A 5,990-nucleotide genomic window follows, 5' to 3' on the forward strand; every position below is an offset into this window, starting at 1 on the left:
GTAAGGTCACCCCTCAGCCTCTGATGATCCAGGGAAAATAATCTTACCCTATTCACCCTCTAGCTATAGCTCAAATTTTTCAACCCGGAAACATCCTTGTAAATCTTTTCGGAACCCTCACAAGTTTCACAACATCCTTCCTGTGTAGGACTTGAAGTCAGGCCTCCTGGCTCAGAGATTGAGACACAACCACTGTGCCACAAGAGCCCCCATCAAAGCTGTTTTTTTAAAAATACAGCTTTTCTTGTCAATGTCTGAATAAATATACTAAACAGGAACCCCATATAGTTTCAGCACTGCTGTGTTCTTGGCTACTTCAACATTTTGCTTAGCTTTGCTTCAGTTTTTAACTGTTCTTATATTTCTCAAGGTGAAGTTTGGTTCTTTCTTTGTACTTCATTTCAAGAGTGGCTCTAACTTCCTGGCGTTTCTTGACACCTTCATGACCAAGGCAACCAGGGACAGCAAACTGGCATGCTGGCATGAAACATATATCTTCAGGGCTGTTGGTACAACCAGATGTTTCTGCTGGGCAATCAGAGGAGGGAACCCATTGTTGACCTTCAATCTGTCCAAGGCGCATTGATCTTGTGGAGCAATATGCCTTTTACAGTTCTGCAGAAGATGTGGCCTGATGCTCCAAAGGGATACGGCCCACAAGATGAGTCTTGTGCAAAAAAGCAAGATGCTTGAGTTTATTCCAGTAAAAGTTGCCAGAGATGTTAATTCCTTCACACCTCAGCACCACCACGTTATGGCCTAATAAGATCTGTTTGACCACAGTGGCAGTCAGACAGACAAAGAGATGACAAACAGGAGCTGCCTGGCATGAAGATGAAACAGATGGAAATATTTATTCTTATGCTGTAATCTTTGCTGGCTATGCCAGCATTTGTTGCCCATCCTAAATTGCCCCTTGGATTGTGCGGCTTGTTGGGGCCATTTCAGCGCTGACCATATTGCTAGCACCCCCAATCCTGCATTTTCCTTTGACTTAGAAATCTATTAAAGTATAACCCTTCACAAAATTTCAATTCTATTCTTGCAGAGGCATTTGTGACGAGGTCCCCTTGTACTTTGAAAGTCGTTAATCAAAGAGTCTTCCATTCATTATATCACTGCAGAACTCCTAAAATGAACTGTGAAAGTAGTTAGAATGCTTGTTTTACCAAAAGTCTTTATCAAAATAGAGAGTCATTCCCACAAAATCGAGCATTGCTCAAAACCAAACATCTATCATGTGTGTGATTTGTGTACGATCAAACAGTTTAAGTGTGACCGCAGAATTTGGAATTTCTAGATTGAATTTCTTTAATATTTTATATAATCTCTCAAATCCATGCTATAAGTAAAGTCACCGTAGTCCAATCAGGCCATAGGGCTACTCTGTCATTGGAGAGGTGACTGGTGATGGTTTAACCTGAGGGTCACCATTCCTCAGGCAAAAGGAGAGGTTGAGAAGGAGATTAATTTATGGTAACCTCAGCCAGTTTGGAAATTGAATCCACACTGTTGGCATCACTCTGCATCATAACCCCTTGTCCATGATATATTCTTCCATCTTAAATTTATCAAATAAGTGATAGCAAGAACTGCAGTTGCTGGAGTCAGAGATAACACAGTGTGGAGCTGGAGGAACACACCAGGTCAGGCTGCATCAGAGGAGCAGGAAAGTTGACGTTTCAGGTTGGGACCCTTCTTCTTGGCCTTTTGGCTAAGATCAAGTATAGTCTCTGTTCCTATCAGCTTTAGTATCCAATAAGTCATCCTTTTTGTAAACATTTTCCGTCAGTCATATTAGAAGTTCACCCTTCCTTGTCAGTATAAAGCCAAAGCCACAAGTTGCTGCCTCTTGGCAGTAGAAGTCACGTGAGTCCATTTCTCCACCTCAATATTCCACCGCTTACATGGCTTCAATTCCAAAAGCATTGGCAGATAATTATAATTCGTCATCCAGCAGCGTGACTCAGCCATTTCACTTTTTAAAAAAAGCCACTGCAAGCTTTGTATCTGCTAGAAACAGCAATTGCCTTCTGCTTTCTTTATCTTCCCACCTGATGAAATCAAGGTTAATCCACTACTACCATATTTAGCAGACTGATATGCCCATGCTGAATTAGACAGCAAATGACTTTCAGAGACTTACACGGGTTTTATTGTAAGCCGATACTTTAGTACAATCACTAGCTTGCCTCTTTCCCTACTTAACCCTCTTACTAGCCAGAAACCAGGCTGTTTAAAAAAAAATGCCCTGCTTAACAAGAACCCATCTACTTCTACCTTAAAATTATTCAAGGACTCTGCTTCCACTACTCTTTTCAGGAAGAGAGCTCCAAAGACCATCAGAAAGAGAAAAAAATCATCTCATCTTGTTTTCAATAAGCACCTTCTGATTTCTGAACAGACACCCCTAGTTTTAGATTCTCCCATAAGAGGAAACATCCTCTTCATATCTCTCCTGTAAAGACTGGTCAGGATTTTACATGTTTCAATCAAGTAGCCTCTTGCTCTTCTTCACTTCAGCAGATACAAGGCTAGCTTCTCCAAGCTTTCTCATAAAACAAACCACCCATTCCAAGAATTAGCTTGGTGAACCTTCTCAGAAGGTCCCACTGCATTTAAATCCTCCTTAAGTAAGGGGACCAATACTGCGCACAGTTTTTGCACACCAATGGGGTCCTGCTGAATTTAGGCTGGAGGGCCTTGGTGAGGGGTATTTGAAACCGGGTGAATGGGGTGGTGGGGAGAAGAAACGCCTGGTTGGGGGCAGAGGCAGCGGAATACTTTGGCAAGCCTCTGATTGGCAGAGGGAGCACAACCTCAGGGTGAGTGCCCAGTCTCAGTTGAGGTTTCTGTGAAGAAGTGGGCACTATTAGTTGCAGGGGATGTAATATAAGTCTTTCGGGTGCCATCAGTGTATTCCTAAATAGCAGCCACGTGTGTCCTCATAAGTTTGATGGGAACCACGCTGAATATCGCCCTGGTAAAAGGGTTAAAATGGGTGCACTTAGCTTCCACTTAGGATCCTGACGCTAACCAGAACACAAAGCCAATTTGAAGCAAGTAGCAACATTTTGGAGCTTCATTTAAATGCATTCCAACAAATGCCTTCCATTAATCCCATTTGGTGAACACATGCTCAGCATCAAGAACTCCCCCCAACCAGTGCTATTTAAACTGGTCATCAACTAGAATAGTTCCAGGTTAGTTAGTGGCATATTTCTTCTGGCTGTTGCTACAATTCTGCCTGTTTCTGTTGCACTCCCTCATTTTCCAAGTTTCAAAGAACCACAAGGGATGATGTTGCTCAAGTACTTGTTGCTGATTTCAAGGCCGCTGCACAAGTCAGTTTCTCCCGACATGCATATATGAGACGATCTTTGTCTTGGAAGTAAGCTCAATTGAAAGGCTGCATAGAGTAGGTCAGGCAGCCAGCAGAGGGAAGAGGAGGATAAAGACTACCACCTGGAGGTCAAATCTGCACATGGTATTTAGGGAGTAATTCCCCTACCTGAGCCTCAGTTATGACCAATGTATTATGAGACATCTGGCCTTCCATAAGGATGTGATCACTGACAGCTACTACGACATAAACTCAAGAAGAATAATCGTCTTCTATTTTTCTCCTGTCACAGGCAAGCAGATGGAACGAGTATAAGAGTTTGAAAAGTTTGCAGGCTATCTTCTGGCTCAGAATAGCATTGAACTGCATGCATGTAGAATCGTAGAATCCCCATACTGTAAAAAGAGGCCATTTGGCCCATTGAGTCTGCATCAACCCACCGAAGAGCATCCCACCCAGACCCAGACACTCATCCAATCCCCATAACCCTACAATTACCATGGCCAATCCACCTAATCTGCACATCTTTGGCCTGCAAGAGGAAACTGGAGCACCAGGAGGAAACTCACACAGATACAGGGAGAATGTGCAAACTCCACACAGACAGTTATCCAAAGACTGGAATTGAACCTGGATCCCTGATGGTGTGAAGGCAACACTGCCAACCACTGAGCCATCATGCTGCTCCTGGTGCTTTAATCGTTTCACCTGACTACTCTATTAAAGATTGGAGCTGACAAATTTCTCAAGAGAGGCAGCTGATGTGTTACCACAGGCAGTGTATCAATCCTGGCATCACTTGTGATGTATTCATTCTTGTGCACTCCACAGGAACATCTGCATTACATTCCTGAAGAAGGGTAATACCCAAAACATTGACTTCTCCTTTCCTCCAGATGCTGACTGGCTTGCTGTGTTCCTCCAGCCTCCTGTTTGTCAACCTTGGATTCCAGCATCTGCAGTTTTTTTTTGTCTCAGGGCAAACCAAATTGTGACTACCGGGCTACAAGGACTATCTACGGGTGTCATGACTCATGGGCATGAGTTTGCAAGCCACACATGCTTGGCAGAATGCAAGCCAAGTTGGTACATGGAATACAATAGCATAGACTATTAACAAAACAATTATTCTGCTGTGTGGGCGACACTGGAGGGGCATTCTACAGCAGTACCACAATCAAATCCCACAGCATCAATATCTATAGTCTAGAAACTGGTCCAACCAGATAAGGACTGTTGTGACAAGAGTAAATCAGAGACTGTGGTGACTGTCTCAATTTTTGACTTCCCAAAGACTTTTCACCATTTAAATGCTGCAAGTCAGGAGTGATGGAACACCATCACAATTACCTGGATGAGTAAAACTAAAACATCACCTCAGAAAGTCAACACCATTCAGGATAAGAACAGCCTGCTTGACTGGCAATCCACCCATAATCTTAAACGTTCACTTGTTTCAAATGTTCTTAAGTAATCTGAGAGAAATTTTAATTTGTTCAGAGTTTGTGTTAGGATACATAGACTATCATTCACTTCTATGGCTGCCAAATCAATATTCTCCCCGCTGTAATGTCAGAGATACTTACTTTTGAAACAACAATGTTCTACATAATATGTTAGTGAATAGAAAAGGAAATGCATATGTTAACAATGCTTCTTTGTGACAGTCTGTATTTTGATGAGGAATCCTGCTGTTGAAATTCACTTTTTAAGCTTCCACAAATTGCTATGCGGAGGTCAAGTTGAGGTCTGAAAGGTAATCCCACAAATGGAACCAATAATTTTTATTTTCTGAGTCAGTCCCTCAACAGGTTGTTATTTTACCAATAACAAAGGCACTGCTTTACAGATTTGAATGTCTGCTATTGATTCACAAAATTACAGGATTAAAATCCATTGCAACACCTCAGAGGCTTGAATTTACTATAAAACTATCTGACAGTCAATGAATAAGTAGGTCAGCCATTTTGAAATCAAAGTCTGTGTGCAATCTGATGCCTCAGTATCATTGATGATTTTTTTGGGAGAGTGGCAAATGTCAAGTGGGTGTTAAAGTGAGATAGAGGCTTGCCTGGTAGGACAAACTCTGTCTATTAGCCCCATTCACATCCATACCTGTGCAAGTGTCATTTTTTATTAACATTTTAATGAACCAATTTTATACAGGAGATTAGAGGCTAATCGTGAGTAACACACTTAGATGTTTGAGATAGCTTTAGAGCTGTTTACTTATCGGGCGTCATACTGTATTAATTCAGCATTCAGAATGTCCATCTCAATCACATACTGAAGCTAAATGGTATTGGCAGATGTCTCAAAGAAGGCATTTTATTGTCCAGAGGCAGCTTCAATTTTTATAAATTGCAATTACTTTGATATTATATTTGGATAAAAAATAGCAAATTTCTAAAATTTAAGGGAATAAATCCCAGGCACAATTGTATCTTCTCCAAGACGTCTCATGATTTTCCTGTAGACTTTGTACTCTGCACTGTAGGATTTAGATTATATTCAAAAAAAATTATTGGAATAAGACACTGGTTAAAATTCCATCTAGTCACGTTTCAAAAAATATTATTTTGAAAAGTAATATTACTGTTTGCAAAGAGAATTTAGGGGTATAATTTAATCAATCACATGTTTACAC

The 5,990-nt window shown here is 41.2% G+C and overlaps 2 pseudogenes; one reads left to right on the forward strand and one right to left on the reverse strand.

Moving 5' to 3' along the window:
* Nucleotides 1-267: 267 nt before the first annotated feature.
* On the reverse strand, nucleotides 268-5,473 carry LOC125487752 (annotated as a pseudogene).
* On the forward strand, nucleotides 1,695-1,814 carry LOC125482855 (annotated as a pseudogene).
* Nucleotides 5,474-5,990: the final 517 nt, after the last annotated feature.

Source organism: Rhincodon typus, chromosome 3, assembly GCF_021869965.1.
Source record: "Rhincodon typus isolate 14 chromosome 3, sRhiTyp1.1, whole genome shotgun sequence".
Taxonomy (NCBI): Eukaryota; Metazoa; Chordata; class Chondrichthyes; order Orectolobiformes; family Rhincodontidae; genus Rhincodon; species Rhincodon typus.